Here is a 26,767-nt window from a genome sequence, read left to right as displayed (position 1 = left end):
TTATTATTTTACATAAGGTGATCAACAGAGACCTCACTGACAAAGGGACATTTGGGCAAAGTTAGGGAGAAAGCCATGTGGCTTTCAGGAGGAAGAGCATTCCGGGTGGAGGAAGCAATATGTGCAAAGGACCTGAGGCAGGTGTGTGTTCAGCAGGTTTGAGGCACAGCAAAGACTCCAGCATTGCCGGAGTGGTATGAGCAAGGTGGGGAGTGAGAGACAAGGTGGAAGAGGAAGCCAGGGCTAATTAAATCATATAGAGATTTTTGGCTCCAACTTGGAGTAAAACAAGGTGCAATTGGAGGCTTCAGAGCAGAACTATAACATGAGATCTGACTCACAATTTAACAGGATCTCTCTGGTTGCTGTGTTTCATGCAGTCTAGATGGTGGCAGAGGGAAGGAGAGAAACAAGGAGACCAGTTTGTAGGGTACTTCAAAATTCCAGCTGAGGGGCTCCTGGGTGGCTCAGTCAGTTAAGCGTCTGCCTTCGGCTCAGGCCATGATCCCAGGGTCCTGGGATTGAGCCCCGCATCGGGCTCCCTGCTCAGCAGAGAGCCTGCTTCTGCCTCTCCCTCTGTCGGCTGCTCTGCTTACTTGTGTCCTCTCTCTATCTCTGTTAAATAAATAAATAAAAATCTTAAAAAGAAATTCCAGTTGAAAAATTATGGTGGTTTGGAACAGGGTGAATACAGTGAAGGCTGTGAGACATGATCAAAGTCTGGATATATTATGGAGGTAAAGCCAGGTGGAGGAGGTAAAAGAGAGGTCAAGGACAACTCCAAGATTTCTGGCCTGAACAGTTGGAAGGATGGAGTCACCCAGGAAAGTGGAGACAGAAAGACAAGAGGTATGAAAGCTGAGCTGTGAGGAAGTTTAAGGCTTAGAGGTCATGAAGATGAGGAGGGACCAACAAAGAACACTGAGAGGAACTAAGAAAGAATGGGATCTGAGAAGCCAAGTGAAGAAAGCATCTCAGGTAGGAAGGAGTGATCCTCCCTTAAATGTTGCTGTGAGGACAATAAAATGAGGACTGAGAACAGACCACTGGGTTTGACCAAATGGGAGGCCATTGGCGACCTTGATAAAAGTAACTTTTGTGGAATGATAAGGACAAAAGTCTGATTAAAGTGGATTCAAGAAAGAATGGGAAACTCAACAACAACAACAAACAACCCAATGAAAAAATGGGCAAAGGACTTGAATAGACTTTTCTCCAAAGATACAGAAAATGGCCAACAAGCACATAAAAAGATGTTCAATGTCATTAGCCATTAAGGAAATGCAAATTGAAACCATAATGAGTAAAAAAAAATGAGATACCACTTCATATCTACCTGGGTGGCTATGGGAAGAAAACCAGGAAATATCCAATATTGATACGGATATAAGGAAATTGAAATGCTTGTACATTGCTGGCAGTAATGTAAAATGGTCCAGTCACTTGGCCCAAGCCACCAAACAGTTCAGCAGTGACTCAAAAACCAAAACACAGAACTACCATATGACCCAGCAATTCCACTCCTAGGGATTTGCCCCAAAGTACAGAGAACAGATACTCAGAAAAATACTTGTACTTGAATGTTCACAGTAGCACTATTCACAATAGCCAAAAGGTAGAAACAACCCAAATGTCCATCCATGAATGAATAAACAAAATGTGCCATATATATACACACAATGGGATCTTATGAAGCAATAAAAGGTAAATAAATTCTGACACATGTCACAACATGGATGAACCATGAAAACATTATGTAGGCGAAAGAAGGTCAACATATTGTATGAGCCCATTTTATAAAATATACAAAATAGGTAAATCCACAGACAGAAAACAGATTGGTTGCTGCCAGAGGCTAGGGGGAGGGGAGGACAGAGGGGGAGCACGTAACCAGCAAGGGGAGGGGGGCACTTTGGGAATGACAAGAAGGCTTTGGAACTAGATGGAGCTGGTAACTGCACAACACCATGGATGTACTGAATTGCACATATTAACATATTAAAATGGTTAGTTTTAAGTTAAGTGAATTTCACCTCAATTTTTAAAAAAGAGCAAGAAAGAGACATAAGGAATTGGAGACAGTCTGAAAGAAGACTCTTCCAAGGAGGTTGGCTGGAGAGGGGACGAGGTTCAGAGGAGCAGCTGAGGGGGGATGTGTGGTCAACGCGGGGCTTCTCTAACGTGGAAGATAGAGCACATGCCCATCTGCATGGGGAGAGAGGGGACTGGAGGGAGAACTGCTGGTAGGAGGGCCTCAGTCTCATGCACAAGAGTCAAAGGTGCTTCATCCTTACCAAGAGAGGAGGCAGGATTCGAGCAGCTTGGTCACGGCAGCCGTGGGGGCTTGCGGAAATTCTCTGTTGGAATAGGGTTTTGGTTTTTTTTTAGGAGATGTGGGGATGTTATGAGTGGGGAGAAGGTGTGAAGCAGTTATCCCAGAGAGTGGGTGCATGCCTGGATAAGGCAACAGGGCAGCACTGCTAGGCAGCTTGAACAGCCCATTTAAGGTGAATGGGAATAAACCGATGGGACTAGTCAGCCCGGTTGTGTGGTGTTCTCCAAATGCATTTGGTTGACTGGGGAAAGGTGGAGAGCTATATAATTTATCGATCCCTAAGTTCCCCCAAAGATACCTGACCATGGAAGCCTATTAATAGCCCCCAAAAAGCCTACATAAAAGTCTAGTCAACACACAGATAACAGAGGATAGGAAAATAGTACCCCTAAATCCTCTTTTCTATGCAGTGCAAGCATACATGATAAGGGGGGGCAGGTCTCGAGGCCCAGCAGGGGCATGTAGGCATTCTTGAACTGGCCAGAAGGGCCCCTGTGAGGGAGAGCAGAATGGTTCAGCTGTCAGAGTCTGAGCTTTGGAGTCAGATTTCCACTCCAGCTGAGTGATCTTGGGCAAATGAGTCTCTCTGAGATGTATCATAAAATGGGGGAGCTATTACCTGCCTTTCAAGGATGTTTTAAGGATTGATGATAAGCACTTAGCACTCAAGTTTCGAGCATATAACAGGCATCCAATCAAAGGAGGTAACTATCATTATTAGCCAGTCAGATCTGCCAGATCAACCCGATGAAAGATGATACCACCAAAACGCCGTCAACCGGGAGGGCCCAAACACCTGTGTACTTGGATGGTCTCTGGGGAACCTCAAAGAGTTAACACAACTCCCTCTCAATTTACAGTGAGGAACTTCACCAGTCCAGAGAGATCTTGACTGCTTCAGCTCAAGAGTGGACTGGTGTTTCTAGCTCCTAAGTTAATGTGCAGAAAAGAAGCACCCTCCACTTCCTATAAAACAGTAAACTGCACAAAAGCTGCCATGCATCCCAGTATCGTGTTTTTAACTTTTTAGACTTACAGAACATCACAAAAACGGTACAGAGAGTTCAGTACCCTTCAGCCAGCTTCCTCCAACGTTAATATCTTACATGACCATGATACAACTGCCCGAACCAGGAAAATAACTCTGATAAATGACTACTAACGACTTGACAGACCTTATTTGAATGCTGCTAGCTTTGCCTCTAATGTTCTTTTTCTCATGCAGGATCCAATCCTGGATCTCACACACACATTTAATTCTCAAGTCTTGTTAGCCTCTGCCAACCTGTGACAGTTCCTCGGTCTTTGTCTTTCATAGCCTTGACATCTGCCAAGAGAACTGGTCAGGTCTTTTGCAGAATAGAATGTCCCTCGATTTGGGTGTGTCTGATGTTTTCTCATGATAGAGCGAGATTGGGCATTTTGAGTAAGAATCCCCCAGAGAGGATGTTTTGCCCTTCTCAGTGCCTCACAACACAGGGCACATCACAAAAGAGTTGATACATCTCCTTCCTGGTGCTATCACCCTTGATCTTTTGGCGAAGGTGGTGTTTGCCCAGTTTCCACACCCCTATCATATTTGATACAGTGTAAAACAGAATCCCAGCCTTTCTCCTGGTCATAATAGAAGTAAGTAGATGTTTCCGTTCACATTCCAGCATCTGTACACCAATAAATGTAATTGTACTCAGCACCCAAAGGGTTTACTTTTATTTCTTTCTTTTGGTTATATTGTAGGTTATTTTATCCCCAAATATGTTTAAAAGAGGAAAAGAAGAGTTTTAGTTACACCCCCCAGCCATACCCAGAATCCCTTCGCAACCAAAGTACCCCCAAGTCCCACATGAGAATTCAGGTATCAAAAGTATCAATAATAAAGATCATCAACCCCATGATGAGCACCACATTCAAGGTTCTTTACATACATCATCACTACTCTCAGAATTCTGAGGATATATGTTATTAGCTGCACTTGAGGCAATGAGGAAAGCTCAGAGAGTTTAAGTACTTTAACTCATATTCAAGCCTAATATAGTAGAGCAGGACCCCTACTCCATCTGATGCTCAGCCTCCTGACACAACACCTGCTATAATATTAAGTCTGAATAGTGTGGGAGAATAGCTTCCCTAGGGCCCAGCCCCCCCAATGCTAACAAAAAGTATAATCCAGTCATAATGACAACTTCTCTAAGGTGTGGACGTGGTCTTACCCTGGATATTCTCTTTTATAATTTCACAACAGCTATGAGATGGGTAGTATGCACCCCATTTCACAGAGGTCAGAAAGAGCAAATAACATGCCCAAGATCCAAAACCAAAACCCTAACCTAAATCTGGTCATGCCTCTAATTTACAGAAAATATGCCACAAAGATATAATCAGCAAAATCCAAACAGACAAATTCCAGAAGCAAACAACCTGGTTTTTTTTTTCCCTTGCACTTTTATATGATAAAGAGAAAGAGAGAGAGAGAGAGAGAGAGAGAGAGAAATAAGGGAGAACCTATAGATTAAAAGATACTTAAAAGACACTTTTACAAATGGTAGATGTGGGGCTTACTGGATCCTATTTCAAATAAACTATAAAAGAAAATAGAAAATTTATAACATTGCATTCTATTGATATTAAGAATTATTAATTTGTTCAGATGTGATAATGATATTTTCGTTGTGTTTTTAAAACGTTTTTATCTGCTTTCCTTTAGGCGGCAAGACGATGATGCAAATTTCCAAGAAGAGGAAGTCTGTCGCTGATGGCATCTTCAGAGCTGAACAGAATGATTTTCTCACTCAGGAGCTGGCTGACGATGGTTACTCCAGAGTTGAGGTCCAAGTTACACCAACCAAGACAGAAATTATTATCTTGGCCACCAGGACACAGAATGTTCTTGGTGAGAAGGACTGGTGGATCTGGGAATCAACTGCTGTGGTTCAGAAGAGGTTTGGCTTCCCTGAGGGCACCGCAGAGCTCCATGCTGAAAAGGAGGCCACAAGAGCTCTGTGTGCTATGGTCCAGGCCGAGTCTCTGCGTTAAAACTCCTAGGAGGCCTTGCTGTGTGGGGGGCCTGCAGTTCAGCATGGAGAGTGGGGCCAAAGCTCTGAGGTCATGGTGTCCAGGAAACTCCAAGGACAGAGGGATACATTCATAAAGTTTGTGGATGACTTGCTGATTCACAGTGGGGACCCTGTGACCTACTGTGTTGACGCTACTGTGTGCCGTGTGTGGCTCAGACAGGGTGTGCTGGGCATCAAAGTGAAGATCGTGCTTCCCTGGGATCCAAGTGCTAAGACTGGCCCTGAGAAGCCCTGGCCTGATCATGTGACAAATATGGAACCCGAGGATGAGATACCACCCACCACCGCCATCTTGGAACAGAAGGGTGGTAAGCCCGGGCCCCTGCCATACCACAGCCAGGACCCACAAGTATAACAGGGTCTCCTTGGCACCTGGATCTGGAGTCTGGATTTGTTCTGTAAAGACCTTTAATAAAAATCTTTGAAAAAGAAACAAATAAAAAATTTAAAAATTAAAAAATAAAGGGCACCTGGGTGGCTCAGTCGGTTGTGTCTGACTCTTGATTTCAGCTCAGGTCTCCATCTCAGGATCGTGAGTTCCAGCCCAGCACTGGGCTCCACGATGGGCATGGAGCCTACTTAAATAAATAAATAAATAGTCCTTATCTTTTTAGAGATTCATATTGAAATATCTACAAATGAGGGGCACCTGGGTGGCTCAGCTGGTTAAGCGTCTGACTCTTGATTTTGGCTCAGGTCGTGAGCTCAGAGTCATGAGATCAAACCCTGCGTAGTCGGGCTCTATGTTCAGCAAGGAGTCTGCTCGAGGTTCTCTCCCCCTCCCTCTCCCGCTGCCCCTCTCCCTGCTCACACATGCACTCACTCTCTCGCTCTCTCTAAAAATAAATAAATAAAGCTTGAAAAAACTATGAATGAAAGAATATGACATCTTGCATCTTATTAAAAATTATACTGGGGGAAGAGTAGATGCCGTTACCATTGAAACAAACTGGTCATCAGTTAATAGTCACTGAAGCTGAGTGATGGGTAAATGAGGGGTTCATTATACTATTTTGTGTATTTTTAAAATTCTCCATAATAAAATATTACAAAAGAAAAAAAATGCCCAAGATCACACATATTGCAAATGAAGGGCAGAGTCAGGACTTGAACAAAGGTGATCCAAGTCCAAATGCCGACTTCTTCCCACTCTTACTACTGCACCCAGATGTCTCTACTATGTATTTATCTCATTTCAAAGGTTATGTCTCAAAAGGAAATGCCACAACAAATCATTCTTATAAGCCTGGAGTTTCTTTGAAGAAAGCCACAGTACAAAGTATGAAATATAGCTAGCAGAGAAACAAGTATTAGCAGGAAGATCCCTTGATATACCACGGTGACACACAAACATTTTCAAAACCTGCACTTCGTGTGCTGTACATAGAGAGCAAATCAGCAGAGAATGAGCCAACCAAGAGAACCAAGAGTCCCTTAAGTGACAAAGTTTTAAAATAGGCCTTCAGAACCAAGAAGAAGAGCTGTAAGAAACACAGAAAAAGTTCTCGTATGATCGATCTAAGTAATAATGCATATGTAACACTTTAAATAGTGCTCTCAGATTAATTAAATCATCTTAGGTTCTCAAAAATTCCTTGAGATAAGTTAGAGTACATCATAAGACCCCTACCTTAAAAATGAAGCAAATGAGACATAAAGAGGTCAAGATTTGATACCTGGACGGGGACTCAAAGTCACAATTTCTTTCATTCATTCATTCATTCATTCATTCATTCATTCAATAAGCACTGACTCCCAGCCTGCTTTCTATTCTAAGTGCCTGGGATACAGAGATACTGGAGACCCATGGTCTCTGGGCAAGAGAAGTTCAGGATTTCCCCATGCCCTTCGAACAGAGAGTCCAGGAGGGCAGCCCTTCCCCCAACCCCATTGCCCCCCACTCCCCATTCTGAGTCCCACACACATCCAGGATACTGCAGAAACAGTGCTGGCTCTAGGGAGAAGTGTGCATTTAAAGCCTGAATGAAGATCATCATTTTCCTGGCTGAATCTCTTCTATTTGCCCTTCTCATCAGCATCCAAAGCAGGGTATGCATTTCCACATGCAATAAATGACCAAAGCAGAAAAGGGATGGTGTCAACTTTACCCAAAGAGAATTAAATCACATTTACATCATCCAACTAATATTTATTGAACACTTACTGCAAGCCAGGTACATGGGGGACCAATATGAGGAATATAAGACAGTCTCAGCCATCTAAGATTCTACAATCAATAGGGCTATAATCACATACTTAACGGCATTAGGGGCAGTGCTGTTTTGTGTCACGTACCACTGAGTTTTTAACACTTCACAACTTTGAGAAGTCACAAGCTTTTCTTATTCTTTTCTTGTTTTTTCATGGCAATGTCCACTGACCTACACCTCACTAGGCCGCCTGTGCCATATACTTAAAAATTCAACTCAGGAAGAGGAGGGGGTTTGGGGAGGTATGAAAAGGCATCTGACAATGGATTGAAATATAAGGACTGGCATCTCATTTTAAAGAGATTATTTTAAAAGACAAGCACAGTCTAGGGATCACATGCAGCTGGGGGGGTAGGGCAGGAGGACAGAGCTTCTGAGGAAGACTGGAAGAACAGGAGAATGCTAGCAAGTGAGCAGATGTCGAAGGGCATTCCCGGTGCAGCGGTGGCCCAAGTCAAGTGACAAAGGGCCAAGAAAAGGGTAAAACACACCCTAGCAACGAAGAATGTAATGCATTTGGGAAGGAGCCCACAAAGCAATGGCTGTTTCTCGTATGTGCATCTAAGAGTCGCCCTGGGATGCTCACGAACCATCCCGTGTCGCACTCCAAGGGATTCTGATTGGATTCTGATTCAGAAGGTCAAGAGAGTGGACTCGGGGAATCTGCAGGGATGGGTGGCTCGTGGATGACACTCTGAGAATCAGTAGTAAAGAGGGATGGTGAGAAACCCGGCAGGAGAGAAGGCCAAGCTTGGCTCCAGAACATAGACTTCGTGGGGCAGTGATCACACAAACAAGCACCATTCAGTTGCCATGATCAGAATTACACTTGTCAAAGTGAGGTCCCCAGACCAGCAGCAGCATGACCTGGGAACTTGCTAGAAACAGAAATTCTCAGCCCCTATCCCAAAATCTACTGAATCGGAAACACTGGGGTGGGGTCCAACAACTGGCATTTTAACAAGCCCTCCGGTAATTCTGATGCCTGTTCTAGTCTGAAAAGCACCGCTCTGAGTTCATATCAGCAATGGTGTGTCATGGCCAAAATTGCATTAAAATTCCCACTAACTCCATTCCTGGCCAACCTCACACTTTTGTTGTTATTCCATCCTTTCTTCCCTAAAACATGGGGGGTGGGCTGCAAGCCAGCACGGCTGGAGTGACTTACTAATCTGCTTTGTGAGTCACAAATATTTAATGCTTGATCAAGGGTCTGTAAAAGTATTAAAATGCAAGTGCTTATTAGTCAGCACTTCTCAAACGCCCATGTGCAGACGAATCACCTGGACTTAAAGTGAAGATTCAGAATCAGATCCAGAATCCAGAAGCCTGAGTTAGGGCCTAGGCTTCTGCATTTCAAACAAGCTCCCAGGGGATGCTACTGTTACCAGCCCACAGCCCACACTTGGAGTGGCAAGAAATGACATAATTCTAGAAGTCTAAGAGCCCCTGTAGCGGGCCGGCATCTCCCCACCAGCTGGGCTTTCCTCACCAGTGGGCTCCCCACCCCTACCCCCGTGGTATGCTCTTGCAGCCCCCCTGGCCACTCCCTGTGCCTTCCCTTTCCTCCTAGTCAGTCCAAACTTCCACTGGTGCAGTCCCCTGCCTGGGAAGAGGGGCTTTCGGGGCCCACATGCCACCGGAGGGAGTTCATGCACTTCCTCCTGCCCCGGAGCACCTCCGCCCTCCTCCAGAGGGACTCTGGCAGGAGGAAGGATCTGGCTCATTTGTTTGCAGAGCTAACTATGCGTTATTTAAAACATAAACTATCAGCTTTAGCTTCATTTGAGGCTGTAAATCAACAGTCATTCCTCAGGGCTAGAGGGTCCCTTGGCACCCTCCCACGGGCTCCATCCGTGGAGAACAGGCAAAATCCCAGCCGGGACCACTGCATTAATTCAGTTAAAAAAAAAAAAAAGTGACGCCTGCAGACGCCCATCCCTAAAGACAAGCGAGCAAGAGAGTGAGCGCAAGTGCAGTCTCATGCTCCAGACGATGCGCAAGTCGCCTGCTACACGAGCTCATCAAATATTCTGTGGTTATGAAACGTTTATGCTAACAAAACTGCAGAGTTGCAGCTCAGGACTTCACTGTAAATATTTATTAACCATGACCATTAAGGCACAGCTTCTCATTTACTTCAGGGTCCATTTCCTGGTTTTCCCCACCAGGTGGTTCAATCCCCACTCTCTCTGACCCTCCCTAAGAAGGAAAGAAGAAGAAGAAGAAGAAAAAAAAAAGGTACTTCTTACATAAATCTGTTTTATGAAAATCCACATGACCTCTTTAGAACGGCTCAATCAAAATTAATAAAAGGTTTCTGATCTACAAACCAGGACTCTTAACATGTGAGCTCGATGACTAGGGAGTAGCTTTTGTGAATGCTCTTTCTTTTGCATAAGATCATAAAATGATGATTTAATCACTGGGGAATATTTATCACAAACAGTGTCAGATGATGTACTGTAAAACTGATGCATCTAAAAGCTCGAGTGTACAATATAAAGAGATTGCTCAGATGTTTTGGACGTATTGGCCCAGCTCCACTGTTTATTACATGGAAGCTTAATGCTATAATAGGCTCTCTTTGAAGACTTCCTGTTGGAAAAAAGAAAGCCATTCAACAAATTATATTTACTGTGTACACTCAACAAAGGAGAAAAAAATAGCACCATCCTGATGACTCTCTAATGAAGGACAGGGGAGAAGTCTAAGGAATAATAAATCTGACTCTAAGGAAAGATGAGGGAAAATACACCAAGAATAGAAACACTTTGTGCCTTCAAAATGGATTCAAGAACCACCAACGTATCCGTGGTACAAGCAGAAACCATTAGGTATGAAGACCGGCTAATAAAAATTTCAAGGTATGATTATAATTAGAGAGCTATCTACCAAGCCCATTACACGGTTCTCATAAAGCTTGCCACTCAGCACTGAAGCAACAATCATTTTTTTTTAGGTGGGCCATTTTTATCTCTATGCGGAGAGGAAAATGTAGAAGCAAACCATAAAGAGATGCATGGGGAGCTTCTGGAATGGAAGATGAGTCCTGAAGTCTAGTCTTAGACTCTCCTAGAGTCTGTAACAGCAGCTAAGAGAGGGCACCTCACCAGTACTCCAGTGCTCCCTATCAAATTCTGTCTGCTTATTTTCCTAGACCTCCCTGCAGTGCTGGCCCCACCCCTCAGCGGTTCTAATAAGGGCCACTTTTACTTTTAGGAAATACAAAATCTCCACCTAACTCCTCTAATTGTCTGGGGCATATTCAGACAACCTCCAGCACCACATTCCTGGACCCATACACAGCAGAGTCCCAGATGCCAATTAAAATTTTCAAAAGGACAAAGATGTGTCTACCTTCTCCTCTAACATTTCTATCCCCCATGCCCAGAGCACAAACCAGGCCACTGGGATGAACTCAGTATCTCCAAAGGAATGAATGAAAGCTCCCACACACCTCTCGGCATATAAAGCCATAACAAAAAAATCTCAGTAAGGTCATGGGGCCATGTCTGTTCAATTATTCAACAAATATTTATTAAAAGCCTATTTTGGATATTGAGACATACCAGCCAACAAAACAGTCCCTGCCTTCGTGGGGCTGATATTCTAGCTGGGGAGGCAGACAATAAACAAATGATATCGGTATCAGATGATGAACATTGCTACAGAAAAAAGCAAGCCAGGATAAGAAGGGTGGGGAGCCTCCCAGAGCACCCCAGTAGGTGGTTACCGGAGGAAACCTTTAGTGAACATTAGAGCAGAAATCTGAAGATGTGAGAAATGTAGTCATGGGATGACATAGGGAAAAGCATACCAGGCAGAGGGAACAGGCAATGCAAAGACCCTGTAAGGAGGGCAGATGCAGAGCCAGGAGAAAAAAGGTAGAAGGAACGGCTGGAGGTGGGGAGCAGATAATGTATGGATGGCAATGTTGTTGTTGTTGTTGTTGTTGTTTTTCACATTTTGAACTTTTTATTTGCATATTAAAAAACTGTGGCAATGTTCTTAAACCTGGGGGTCGTAACCCACCTGCGAATCACAAAATCAATTTATCAAGTCATCACCAGCCTTTTAAGAAAATGAAACAGAACAGAACGAAATAGAAATTACCAGCGTGCACTGCTTGTAGTCAGGCTGAATATTGTTTGGCGAAGTTCTGATGTGGGGCGGGCAGTTTGTTCTGATGTGGGGCATATCTGTGCTGTAGTACAATATAAAATGTGCTTCTCACAGTGAACTACAATAAAAAAAATGAATGCGGTACTTCACAAATCTGTGCTGTCCAATATACTAGCCACTAGCCACAAGTGGCTATTCAAATTAACCAAATTAATCAAAATCTAAAATTCAGTTCCTCAGTCACACTAGCCACATTTCAAGTGTTCAGTAGCCACAGGTGGCTGGTGGCTACTGCACTGGACAGAGCAGATACAGAACATTTCCACCAGAATGTGGAAATTTCTCTTGGAGAGCAGTTACAGATTGTTCTGGCTCTGAGTCTGTGACCCCTCTAACGTCACCTGATAGAATTACAAGTGTGTCTAGGATGATCAGATGAATGAGCTTTCTGAATAAAAGGTCCCGAATTTATATTGTCTCATAATACAGCTGGGATCCAGCTGGAGATAAAACCAAAATATGTTTGAAAATCCCCCTGACACTTACCAGCCATATGCATGGGCTGGTAACAGTCAGTCTGCTTCAACTTCCTTCTCCATAAAGTCACTATTAATAAATAACCACACATTATTTGTTTTGAATTGTAAGGATTTACTAGGGAGAAAACCTACAAAATTTATAGAATCCCAAAGGAGATCATTTCAGGAACGGGCAGCTGACCAACTGCGGTATAACGGGGTGATTTTTATTTTTATTTTTTTTAAGATTTTATTTTATTTATTTGACAGAGAGAGAGACAGCAAGAGAGGGAATACAAGCAGGGGGAGTGGGAGAGGGAGAAGCAGGCTCCCCGGCTGAGCAGGGAGCCCGACACGGGGCTCCATCCCAGGACCCCGGGGATCATGACCTGAGCCAAAGGCAGACGCTCAACAGACTGAGCCACCCAGGCACCCCAAAAGATGTGATTTTTAAAAATTCATTTCCTGGCCCTGCACAAGGGCTGAAACCAAGTGCAATGAAGGCATAATACTGCCTAATGATTATCCACCAGTGTTATCATCAGAAGTCCTGCAGCCCGAAAAGAAGTGATACCTCCCATGGAGGGTTTTCAGGGCACCTAATTCAGGGTGGTCACCCTACCACAGCATGGGTCCTCACCCTGTGGGGTCTGGGGCTGGCCACTGCTTGAAGAGGGTCTTTTATACGGTTGGGAATCATCAGCGTTTACAGCTCCTTCACTTTGGCCCTCTCCCCTGGCAGCAGTGTAAAGAAAGATGCCCATGGATATGAGGGTCCCATCTCAGGCTCTGACTTCTGTGTAGCTTAGAAAGGAAATGAATGTGCCAGCATGAGCAGTGTGGGCCAGGGAACGACCACAGGGACTTGGCTGTCCCACTGGGTCCCCAAACAAAGGCTGCTCCCTCTTAGAACAAGAAGGAGCAATGTTTGCCTTGCATTCACACCTTCCCCTGCAGCAGGACCTTGGTCCCCTTCCAGCTGCAGCCTGGATGATGTACTTGCCTTCTGGGTTCAGATGTAGGCAGGCAAAGAAGGATCCCAAATGAGCATGTTACCCAAGGATAATACATCCATACATTCAGGAGCCAAATTCAGGACAGGTAATCTGACATCCAAGACTGACAATGGGGTGGAATACGTATTTGAAATTGGAACTGTCTGAAAATCCATAATGTATGGGCACCATATTATGCACCCTAGATGTGTATTGTGCAATCCAGCATCTAACACAGGTGCCTAGAACATCATGGGCACTCAATAAGTATTTCCAAATGAATAAATGATTGATTATGAAACGTATAATGCTCTACGCTACCTAACATGGCTACAACTTTGTCTTTCTGAAGCAGGAAGCAGGGAAAAGTAGATTTGCTTTGCCTAATATTTCACCAGTCTTATCAATAATGCACCAAGGAAAGAAACGATAAAGGAAAAGATTCATTGATCTGGCTATATTAAATGTCAGATGTCAAAAAACACCATAAAAATTAAAAGGAAAATGATAAATTGGGGGAAAATAACAGCAACATACGATAAAAATTTAATATTATGACGTGGATGGAACTGGAGGGTGTTATGCTGAGTGAAATAAGTCAATCAGAGAAAGACATGTATCATATGACCTCACTGATATGAGGAATTCTTAATCTCAGGAAACAAACTGAGTGTTGCTGAGTGGTGGGGGTGGGAGGAATGGGGTGGCTGGGTGATAGGCATTGGGTAGGGTATGTGCTATGGTGAGCGCTGTGAATTGTGCAAGACTGTTGAATCACACATCTGTACTTCTGAAACAAATAATGCAAGATATGTTAAGAAAAAAGAAAAAGAAGAAGATAGCAGGAGGGGAAGAATGAAGGGGAGTAAGTCGGAGGGGGAGAGGAACCATGAGAGACGATGGACTCTGAGAAACAAACTGAGGGTTCTAGAGGGGAGGGGGGTGAGGGGATGGGTTAGCCTGGTGATGGGTATTAGGGAGGGCACGTTGTGCGTGGAGCACTGGGTGTTATGCACAAACAATGAATCATGGAACACTACATCAAGAACTAATGATGTAATGTATGGTGATTAACATAACAATAAAAAAATTTAAAAAAAATTAATATTATGCTCTATAAAGAGGTCTTCAGATCAATAGGAAAAAATACACAGTAGCTTAATAGAAAAATGGGTGAAGAATGTGAATAGAGTCTTACACACACACAGTAACTAATCAACACATGAAAAACCAAAGTTCAATCTCTCTGCTGCCAACCAAAGAAATGCACATTAAAACAACCATATGAATATGATACCATTTTCAACTATCAAGTTGGCAAAGGTCTTCTGTTGTTTTGCTTAATGACAATACCCAACATTGGTGAGGGTGTGGAGAAATCAGTTCCCTCCTACACTTTCATACACTTATGGAAGATAATTTGATAGAATGTACTAAACGCCATAAAAATGTGCACCCCTTTTGATCCAGTAACTCCCTTCCAGGAATTTATTCTAAGCAAATAACGAGAGACATAATCAATGATTTATGTGAAAGACATTCATCAGATGTTTACGGTAGGGGAAACCATAAGTCACCTATAAATCCCTCAATGGAGGGCTGTTAAGTGAACTATATTACTAGCCTATGATAGAAGCTATACATCATTTTTTTTAAAAGTTCTTTACAATATTCACAATAGCCAAGAGTTAGAAGCAACCCATATGTCCACTGACTGATGAATGGATAAAGAAAATGTGTTATATACATACAATGGAATATTATTCAGCCTTTAAAAGGAAGAAAATCCTGACACATGCTACACCATGGGTAAACCTTGAGGACACTATGCTAATGAAATTAGCCAGTCACAAAAAGACAAGTGTTGCAGGTGTCCACTTATGTGAGGTAGCTAAAGTCGTCAAATTCATAGAGACAGAAAGTAGAATAATGCTTACCAGGGGCTGGCAGGAGGGGGAAATGAGCAGCTGTTGTTTGATGGGTACTGAGTTTCAGATTTGCAAGACGAAAAAGTTCTGGAGATCTGTTTCACAACAGTGTGAATATATTTAACACTACTGAACTGTACACCTAGAAAATGGTTAAGAAGGTAAATTTTGTGTTATCACAATTTTTTTTAAAAGTTCTCTTACAAGACTATCTAGTCATCCATGGGTTATTCGTTTCATAAATTACCATACCATAGAACATACTTCATGCTAAACCATACTGCACTTCGCTTAACTTTTGTGTGATTCTGAAGGCACTTAGGATGTTGCAGAAACTCATTTACAGTGATGATCTTCAAAATGACCAATTACAATGTTAAGAGGCTTCTAGGCTTGTGTATTAATTGAGCGTGGCAGTTAATAAAAATACTAGTGCGTTGGGGCACCTGGGTGGCTCAGTTGGTTAAGTGACTGCCTTCGGCTCAGGTCATGATCCCAGGGTCCTGGGATCAAGCCCCGCATCGGGCTCCCTGATCGGCGGGAAGCCTGCTTCTCCCTCTCCCACTCCCCCTGCTTGTGTTCCCTCTCTCGCTGTGTCTCTCTCTGTCAAATAAATACATAAAATCTTTTAAAAAAAAATACTAGTGCGTAGATTTACTGAATTAAGAAATTATAACATCATAAATGCTTTGTCAGAGGCTAGTTTAGGATTTCCAGGGAGTTTCAAATATTCTGTAACTGTAAACATCCAGATCTTGGGGACTGAAAGTCTTACATGTCATCACACGTCAATCCTTTGTCAGACCCTGTTCTAATTTTCTTTTTGTAGATGTGAAACACCTCAAGTAGAGGTACTCTCACCCTCTCCAAAAAGACAGTCTGAAAAGACAGCCCTCTGCAAAGCTGAAAGCAGCTTCTGGACGTCAGTGTGGCATGAAGCCCACACCAGTTCATGCAGACCTCTTAAGACGTTAAATTGTTCATTACAATTGTTCTTTACATTGCTTCCCTGGTGCCTGAAACAGTGTTAACAAAGATAAAATATCTTTATCCAATAAATAAGTAAAGATAATTAATTACACAGGTTGAACTGTAATATAAAAAGACCAAAGTCGGGATGCCTGGGTGGCTCAGTCAGTTAAGCGGCTGCCTTCAGCTGAGGTCATGATCCCAGGGTCCTGGGATCGAGTCCCCATTGGGCCCCCTGCTCAGCGAGGAGCCTGCTTCTCCCTCACCCTCTGCCTGCTGCTGCCCCTGCTTGTGCGCGCTCTCTCTCTGACAAGTAAATAAATAAAATCTTTAAAAAAAAATAAAAAGACCAAAGTCATAAGAAGTTTAGATACAGTTGACCCTTGAGCAACAGGGGTTTGAACTGCGCGGGTTCACTTGGACACAGAATTTTTACAGTACGGTACTGTAAAGGTATTTTCTCTTCCTTGTGATTTTCTTAGCATTTTCTTTTCTCTAGCTTATTTTATTGTAACAATATATAATAATGCAAAATATGTGCTAATCAACGATTTGTGTCATTGGTAAGGCTCCTGGTCAACAGTAGGTTATGAGTAGTTAAGTTCTGGGGGACTCAGAAGTTGTACGTGGATTTTTAAATGCACAGGGATCAGTATCCCTAAAGCCCTGCCCACCACCACCCCCTCATTGTTCAAGGGTCAAGTTGTATGTACATATTTTGCTAAGTGATAGTATAACAATCCTAAACAAGCATTATTAAGGAAAAACATCTCCTAGAATTAAACATTCTAAATCCACGTCCAACAAAAGTCATGTTCCATAGATCCCTCATTCAGTGGAACGTTAATAGGCATTCTTGATAAAAGGATTCCATGTCCAAATAAATTCGGGAAACTCTAGGGTAAAAAAAGTAAAACTGGTTTCTTTGCCGCCAAACCTCTGTAAAGACACTCATTACTATATGACACTATGTACTTCAGTACTAATACTAGAGTAAGGCAGTACCCAGAAACACCACTTCTTGCCCCCATGTAGAACCCAGCCACATTTCCAAGGATCATCCAGCCCATGCAATCTTATTTATAGCAAGTTTGTAAGGGTATTAGTAATTCAGGGAACAGCTATATTAGCAGGATTTAGCCAATATACTTAGTCTGCAAAACAAGCCCCAAGAACAATACATGTAATTCCTTTTACCATTTGGATATATATAACAGGAGTTACTCATATAATAACCCAAGAGAACAAGTATCCAATAGCCATTGGACATAATGTTGGGTAAACATATAGACTTTTCTTCCTGTGTAGTTCATATAAAATATTCATTAAGAAACAGAACACTAGCTGATTTAAACATCATCATTTTTATTGGCTATAACACAGGCTTAGAAACCTTTAACTCTAATGGAAATTAAATGCTTTGCATTTAAGATGTTTCCTACTCTGACCTTTAAACATTAAAATAACTAGAAGCACCACAAAGCAGAAATGATCATGTTTCACTTATGTGGTGCTACATTTCAGATCTGCAGTTTTAAGTAAAAAGATGTTTCACCTTCAAGGTCAGAAAGGACAGGATGTCCTGTGTGTAGCTGGAGTAGAAGGCACGGCTGAACAACCACTGTGCCCTCTTCCCCACCAAAGAGGCAAGAAAAGGCTCAAATGGAGGATGGCCTGCATGCTTGATATCCATCAGATCTGAGCATCTGACTGGATCTCTCAATCATCCTTAGTGATACGTAGTCTGTGCTGGAGAACGCAAGTGAGTTTTCCTTCATACAACCGCACTGTTCCTGACTGTGAATACACTGAATGCCAGGCAGAAGCACTAGAGGAGGTTTACTCCTTAAAAAGAAAACTATCACACACTCTCCCTTGTCGTGTGAAATGTTACCAGCACTTGGGTCCCGGCCGTTTGAATTTTACAAATCAGGAAAACAAAAAATTAAGTAAAAATGAAAATGAAGCAAAAGAAACAAGGTTGGGCAAAATGAACCAAGAGTTTCCAGTTTTTAATTTTGCCAAATGAGGGCATTTAAACATTAAAACAAAACAACAACCACTGCCACAGAATTCCTACCATGCACGAGCAGACAGTCACAATCCTGACTGCACCCTAGGATCACCAGTACCTGGACTGTCCCAGGCTTCTGATCCAGTTACCTGAGGTGTAGCCAGGACTCCATTGTTTCTATAAGCTCCCCACGTGGCTCTAATGTGCAGCTAGGGTTGAGAACCACCATCATTTCATAATGGAAAAGGCATTTTGAAACCGAAAAAGTAAGAGTATGATCTCAGGTTACGGGATGACTACTAAAAATAAATAAAACTAAACTTATGAAAAACACACTACTTTAACTTTGTATTTCTCGCTTTGCCTCTAACAACCTAGGCTAAAGAACCTGTGGACCAGCAGGTGGAGATACTTGGTCTACACCAAGAGACCACACTTCCCCACCTCTCACTCCATCCGTAACCCTTTACAACCTGGCTTGTGTCCTCTCCACTCCACCAAAGCAGCCCTTGCAAGGCTCGAGAAGGAATCTTTAGGTAGCCAAATCCATTCACTTTTCCTCATTTCTCCTAATTCCGTATCTTTGTAGCCCTTCCCAGAGTGGGCCAATCCTGCCTTCTTGAAATGGTGTTCTTCCTGGCCCGCAAGGCAATTCACTATATCCCAAGCACATATGCAAATCCTTCTTGGGACTCCCTTCTTCCTTCTCCATGGACCCAGATCCTATATCTACTCCAAGGACAAAGTCAAATGCTTCTACCCATCCCCTGCGTGCATCTGTGTTCCATGCACGGGTCCACAGGAGACCTAGTAGAATTTAAAATGCAGTATTAATATCAAGGGGTAAGATGACGTCATGAGCTGAAAAGCCAATCTCAAGGTCAAAAGCCATGAAGACTGAAAATTTTGGAAAGCAGAGCAACAGATGGATTAAGGCAGGTGTTTCAGAACCTAGACGGTTAATATCGTCCATTAGAGTAAGAAACCTGTAACCAGACCTAATCCAGGTACCACCTCTAACTAGCTTGTGGTAACATTTGCCATTTCCTAGGCACTACCTGGGAACAGGAAATTCACCATCTCACGTAACCCTCATAACTCCACAAGGAAGATTACTGTCCCCGTTTACCTATGCGGTATACATCAGCCATGCTGTCAAAGACTGGCCCAAGAGCACCCAGCGAATGAGTGGCTGAGCCAGCGTGGGAGCCCACCCCTCTGCGGTCCCAAACCTCGGGAAAATCCCTCCACTACAGTGCACTGCCTCCTTAAATGCTAACTTCTCCAAGCCTTAGCTTCCTTTTCCAAAAAAATGAGGGGGTTGGTCTTCATGATTCCCACGGTCCATGCTCCACATCTAACCTCCACAGTTCTGCGAAAAAGGGGAGCGAGGCGGAAGCACAGGCACAGCAGGGGGCCGTGAACAAAGAGAAATAAAAGACAGAAAGGCAGCGATAATAGAAAAGAGGCGAATGAGCAAAGACAAAATGGCCTTTGCCCCCCCCACCCCCGCCAGCCCAGACTCCCTTGGGTTTGTTCCTGGCTGTTTCAAGTTTTGGGGGTTTTTTTCCTACTCTGAGATGGGCAAAAGGTAACTCTATACTGTATTGAGTTTTCCTTCCAAATCTCATCCCAAAATGCCCTGAGGAATTACAGAAAACAACTATGGAAATAAAAGTACAAGGAAGAAAAAAAAAAGAGGCAAGAATACACTAGAAAAACAAGCTTTGGGCTTTTTGCTTTAAACTAAGAAAGAGGATTATGATAATGATCAAGTAAAGTGATTCAAAAGGGGTGTTTTCCAAAGAAAGAGAAAAAATGAGGAATGAGAACAGAAAGGAAAAAGCAAGCAGAATGACCTTGATTCAGCAACTGATCTTTATTGATTTTCTTTCACCTTCTTACTTGGTTCTGGGAAAAGTCACAATCCAAAGTGTGTGACATTGGAGCCTACCCTTAATGAAATTAGTGGATTAACAAAAATGTGAAGCACAAAGGAGGAGGGAAATACCTTGGAAGAAATGCTACCTCCTTTACTCACCAGGAAAACCAGCAAGAAAAAAAAGAGCACTCAGTGGAAACCTTCAGGGTGGTAAATGTCGTCTATTTTACTTTCCTACAAAAAGCCCTTTAGAGAACAATAAATTATGAACCACCACCTTTCTGACTCTGATGAAGAATTTTGCAAAGCCATTAAGCCAATACATTAGTACACCAGGACCTTAAAGAGTCTCGGGTTTCACAAGTGTCAGTGTTAACATGCTTTGGTTTCAGTATTGGAGGCACTGTTTTGAGACTCTTTCAAACCCCTCCAAAAAAGAAACAAACAAACACACACAGGTGTTATGACACACGCCCCGCCCCCCATCCCAGCATCTAAACTCTGACCATTATGTTATTTTACAGGAGAAAAAGTTTTCCATGCAAGCAGCATTGGGCAGTTTAAGGGCAGGATACCTAATCTTACGGACGGTGTCAGAGTGAGGTAACCAACCCTTTAACAGAGGAAAATCTGTCTCACCTTGGCCATAGAGAGCTGGGATGCAGAGATGCGCAAAAAATGGCACACACAAGGTATCTTTTGTTTAGGAAGTTCTAAAATTTATATATAAGGTAATATAGCTGATAAGTGACAAAGTCCCCTGCATTTCACTTCCAGCTTGGAATTTAGTTCTCTACTCCCTATTGCCCCCCAAACAGTTATTGGTTAAAAGAATTTTCCTCTGAATCAAAAACTAATGATGTGGGCGCCTGGGTGGCTCAGATGGTTAAGCGTCTGCCTTTGGCTCAGGTCATGAATCCAGGGTCCTGGGAGCCTGCTTCTCCCTCTGCCTCTCTCTGCCTCTCTCTCTCTGTCTCTAATGAATAAATAAATAAAATCTTAAAAAAAACCAATAATGTAATGTATGGTGATTAACATAACATAATAAAATTTAAAAAAAAAAGAATTTCCCTCTTAGTTCCAGAATATATTAGCTGCCGTGCATTTTAGAAAAAAAGGTGTGGCAAAAGGCACTTTCCAATCTTTTTTTATCATATACCACAAATATCTATTCCTCATTCAGAAAAGTCAAATTTACTGCAATTTCTCTTTCTTTAGAAGGTAGATAACTAACGAAAAGGGTGAACTTTCTATTATCTTAACAATTCTTAAGAAGGGGATTATCTTGTTTAGAAGGGGGGGGAGTTGCTGAGCTCCTTGGGCTTGGAAGGTGAGACCCCACATGCAGAATCATTGAGAATACGAAGTGACCAAAAAAAGCTCAACAGCTCTCAGTGAAAACTGTTGAGGAGTTGGGGGTGGGGGGGATGAAAGGGAAGAGAGAAGACTGAAAGACAGGAGCAGAAGGCTGAGGGTGTTTAGAGTTGGCCAGAGAACCTGTCAGAACAGGGACACAGCATGAACTTTTTAAAGCCATTTGCCTGCTTTGCAGTGCAAATCCTTTGGACTCCCCAACCCTCATTAAAGTCTTCTTACCAAAGGCAGCAAAAGCAAAAACAAACCTGTGGAACTGCATCAAACTAAAACGTTTCTTCCCAGCAAAGGAAACCATCAACAAATAAAAAGGCAACCCACCAAATGGGAGAAAATATTTCCAAATCATTTTTTTATAAGGGGTTAATATCCAAAATACACAAAGAACTTATACAACTCAGTAGCAAAAAAACAAACAATCCACTTTAAAAATGGGGAGAGTAGGGGTGCCTGGGTGGCTCAGTCGTTAAGCATCTGCCTTTGGCTCAGGTCATGATCCCGGGGCCCTGGGATCGAGCCCCACACATCAGGCTCCCTGCTCAGCAGGAAGCCTGCTTCTCCCTCTCCCACTCCCCCTGCTTGTGTTCCCTCTCTCTGTGTGTCTCTCTCTGTCAAATAAATAAATAAATAAAATCTTTAAATAAAAATAAAAATGGGCAGAGGAACTGAACATTTTCCCAAAGAGGACATACAAATGGACAACAGGCACCTGCAAAGGTATTCACCATCACTAACCATCAGGGTAACAGAAACCAAAACCACGAGGAGACATCGCATCACACCTGTTAGAATGGCTATCATCAAAATGACAAGAGACAACAAGTCTGACAAGGATGTGGAGAAAAGGGAACCCTTGTGCATTGTCGATGGGAATGTAAACTGGTGCAGCCACTATGGGAAACAGTCTAGAGGTGCCTCAAAAATTTAAAAATAGGGTGCCTGGGTGGCTCAGTCCTTAAGCTTCTGCCTTTGGCTCAGGTCATGATCCCAGGTCCTGGGATCGAGCCCCGCATCGGGCTCCCTGTCTGCGGGAAGCCTGCTTCTCCCTCTCCCACTCCCCCTGCTTGTGTTCTCTCTCTCGCTGTTTCTCTCTCCGTCAAATAAATAAATAAAATCTTTAAAAAAAAATTTAAAAATAGAACGACCATATGATCTAGCAATTTCACTTCTGGGTGTTTATCAAAAGGAAACAAACACACTATGTCAAAGAGATATTTGCACCTCCATGTTCATTGCAGCATTATTTACAATAGCCAAGACATGAAAACAATCTAAGAGTCCGTCAGTGGGTAAATGGATAAAGAAAATATAATATGTATATATCATATGCTATTTATAGCATATGTTATATATATATATACACACACATATATGTATTACATATGTGTGTGTGTGTATAGTGAAATATGCAGCCACAAAAAGAAGGAACTCTTGCCATCTGTGACAACATGGATAAACCCTGAGGACATTATGCTAAGTAAAATAGGTGAGACAAAGATAAATACTATATAATCTCACTTATATGTGGAATCTAAAAAACCGAACTCATAGAAACAGAGAACCGATTTGCAGTCCCCAGAGTCAGAGCGAGGGATGGGTGAAATGGGTGAAGGTGATCAAAAGATACAAATTTCCAGTTATAAGATAAATAAGTTCTGGGGATGTAATATAAAAAAAATTCTTAATTAAAAAATAAAGTCTTCTGTGTATTTACAAATGCTTAGTTCACATGGGCTGTTTGAAGAAATTAAGAAAAAGGGCCAAATTCCATATGATCTAGATGGACATGTGAAGAACAAGGACAGACAGCCCCTAAACTGAGTGCACTCAGTGCAAGCAGAAGCTCAAAGGCACAAGTGAGTTTAAGAACATAAGCCCCTGGGGCGCCTGGGGTGCCTGGGTGACTCAGTCGTTAAGCGTCTGCCTTGGGCTCAGGTCATGATCTCAGGATCCTGGGATCGAGCCCCGCATTGGGCTCCCTGCTCAGCAGGAAGCCTGCTTCTCCCTCTCCCACTCCCCCACTCCCCCTGCTTGTGTTCCCTCTCTCGCTGTGTCTCTCTCTGTCAAATAAATAAAATCTTTTAAAAAAAAAAAGAACATAAGCCCCTGAAAATTGGTAGGAATCTTAGAGCCTTATACTTCTACCTGGAGGCAACAGCGGGGCTCAAGCCAGTCTAAAAGTAGAGTTTAAGGAGCAAGAAGACCTCATCTGGCATCTGGGTATATGAAAGCAAAGGTTAACCGAAGAGTTCCAGGGGGGGAAAGAAAAAGAAGAAGAACAAGAACAAGAAGAATCCAAAGCAGCAGCAGCAAACTGCTTCCTGGAAGGTGCCCTGATCCTTTTCAGTTAGATTCGTGAAGATGATGCCACAGGAGGTAATCTCTTCAGTGCAGTGTGGGGTCAGGGGGCCTTAAGAAAGAAAAGTACAGAGCAGAGAGCAAATGTCAGGCCTCCCAGAATTTCAGGGCTCTCGGGAGCTTTGCTAAGGCAGTCAAGATCTCTGCTGGATTACAACATAACGTTAGCGAAGATAAGTGCATGCTGCAGCGTGCCCCACCCGCTGCCCCGTGCCCACCCCCATCCACATCCACCTGTCTGTGAGACAGACGAGGTCATACGACTTGGACCAAAGATCATTTGAAAACAGAGACACCAAATGGAAAGCCTAGGGGTCCCGGCAGCCAGCCCTCCTCTGCACATGCACACTCGTGCGGCCATATGGCCCGTGCACGTGTGAGGCATACGTGGGAGCCGGCAGGAGCCCCCTCCCCTCCCAGCCCTTCTGAAATCGAGCCAAGCAAATTAAAGCAACACTCAGTTACTAACAGAAACGCGAACAGCAGGTGGGTTGGGGTTGTGGGATTCTGGATTATATTTTTCCCTCTTCTCTGCATGCCAGTTTGGGGGGGAGCAACATGGTTTTGTTATAGTCACACACACAAAAAATTAAAATAAAATTGTATTTTGTTACTAAAACCAAAAAAAAGACTCATCACAGTGGTCATCTTTCGTTCTTTGACTCTTGTAGAAATGAGTTTTGCTCCAACTGCCGGAATCACTCAAAGGAATGGTACATACAGCTAATAATAAATAGCCCTACCTGGAGAAATCATGAAACTTCCCTGTTGCCGACCAGGTCCATAAGCTTATAGATATAGAGCCTCCCTTTTCTGAAAACGGGGCTAATGTTACCTCCCACACAGATAAGACACTATTCCTGGTGCAGGTTTCAGTTCTTTTGAAAACAAAACATACAGGGAGATGCTAGAAAAGACATTACCAGAAGATATTTAACCTGAAAATTTTTTTGTTAATTTGTTACGGTAGTTTTATTTGAATTGTCTATTACTCAAAACCACTGTTTAAATCATTCTGTAGCTCCAAATAATTTTGGTCATCTTGTAAAGTCTTTTCGGTTACTCCCTACATAGCCCCTTCCACAAGCCTAACCTAAGTTTTTCTATTACATATTTTGGCACCAATACATTTATGATACTGATTTTATTCACATGAATGCTTTATTGATACTCTATTTCTATTTCTCATTCTTCTTTTCTGGATTGAAAGACCCATGAGGGCAAGAATATTTATTCTGTTCCCCACTATTTTCTTCATTCCTATTACCAAGGACAGTTGTTGAATAAATTACCTGAAAAGCGCCAAAAACATTTTTTTTCTCGGTTGTTATTTTATTTGACTTCAAATGAAGGTTTTGTTAAACCTCCTTCACCCAGTAAATCCTTTTAATGGTGCCTCACCCAGTTTTTCCCTCCCGCCTGTACAAAAGATTTAAGGGATCCATTTCACTCTCCCTGAGAGTCTGCAAGTATTAACTTCATTTAACAACAAACAATATAGGACATGTCAGAGAGCTGACACAAAGAGCCCACATTCAAAATAATTATCACTAGGGGCGCCTGGGTGGCTCAGTTGTTAGGCGTCTGCCTTCAGCTCAGGTCATGATCCAGGGGTCCTGGGATCGAGTCCCACATCGGGCTCCCTGCTCGGCGGGGTGTCTGCTTCTCTCTCTCCCACTCCCCCTGCTTGTGTCCCCTCTCTCGCGATGTCTCTCTCTGTCAAATAAATAAAATCTTTAAAAAAACAAAATAATTATCACTAATTTCTATGCTTGGGTGCACCAAACTGGCAATGTCAAATCCCACTGAAAATAAATTATCTAAATCAGTGGTTACAAAATCTGTTTTCGTCAGGCTCTTTGGAAAGTGGAGAGCCAACTAAGTTCCTCTCTCCCAGAAAAATGCAGGTATGGTAAACACTAAAATTAAGCACGTAATCTTCAGGATTTATAGACAGCACCCCCCCCAACCTCAGGCAGTGTTTTTCTAAGTATGGATTGTGATGCATTACTGGATCATGAAATCAATGTAGTGGGTCAAGACCAGCTTAGAAGCAAAAGGAAGAAAAGGAGGAAGGGAGGAAGAGTAAAGAAGAGGGGAAAAGGAGGGAAGGAAGAAGAGAGGTAATGGTAAGTATTATTTCCCAGCACTTTCATTCAGTTGTGGGCATGTGCATGCGCATGCGTGCATGATGAAAGCACTAAGCCAAAATGTAAAATGTCATTCTTATTGTGTATTGCCAACAAAATAATTTAGAAAAGAATTCTCTAGGGGTTCATGGGCTCCTGATCCAAATGATTAAGGATGAAACTGCCATTTTACCTTGGTTGTCAAGATCCTCAGGAAAGAATATTGCCTCTTGTGTGAGTTTTAACCAGAAGAGGGATATGTGCCAAGGCAAAGGTGTAAAACAGGATGCCGAGTTTGAGGCACTCCCAGAAATGAAGCTTGATGGGCATGGGGTGCAAGGACTGCAGTGGGGCCTTGCAGCTAAAGGAGGCCCAACTTCATTTCACAAACCAAACCCAGGTGGATGACGTGGTGAATAACGCATGCCTGGGAAGGGCGGGTCTGTGACTAACTGGAGAGGGTGTACCCCCATAAGAGGCACAGATGTCTTTCTGTCCAGCCAGCTGCTGTCTTAGAGGAATGGCAGAAGCCAGAGGGCCAAGATTTCCGACTTTCAAAGATCCGCGAGAAATCTGGAGTTGTTAATGTGAAATGTTCTGATTTTTAATATAGGCAAGTATAGCCAGAAGAAAATTGGCTTTAAACATGGTGCCGGCTAATGCTGTGAGTCAAGTAAAACCTATCTGTGGGCTGGATCCAATTTTCAGCCCTAGGCTAAGGAAGGAAATATAATTCGTTTTCTGATCTAGAAAGACCTATGGAGGATGGACTGAGGAGGGAGGGAGGAGAGAGACCAGATAGGAGGTTACAGAAATCACTAGATGGGAGATCACAGGGGCCTGAGTAAAGGCTGTA

At 42.9% G+C, this 26,767-nt stretch overlaps 1 protein-coding gene and 1 pseudogene across 6 annotated transcripts in view; one reads left to right on the top strand and one right to left on the bottom strand.

Moving 5' to 3' along the window:
- KIAA1549L (KIAA1549 like) overlaps positions 1-26,767 on the bottom strand; it is a 262,959-nt gene that overhangs the window by 212,927 nt on the left and 23,265 nt on the right. The window lies entirely within an intron of this gene.
- On the top strand, positions 5,054-5,811 carry LOC113914338 (annotated as a pseudogene).

The sequence above is a fragment of the Zalophus californianus genome, chromosome 11 (assembly GCF_009762305.2).
Source record: "Zalophus californianus isolate mZalCal1 chromosome 11, mZalCal1.pri.v2, whole genome shotgun sequence".
In the NCBI taxonomy this organism is placed as follows: domain Eukaryota; kingdom Metazoa; phylum Chordata; class Mammalia; order Carnivora; family Otariidae; genus Zalophus; species Zalophus californianus.
The sequence above is the reverse complement of the archived record's forward strand: the minus strand, read 5'-3'. Positions and strand labels throughout refer to the sequence as shown.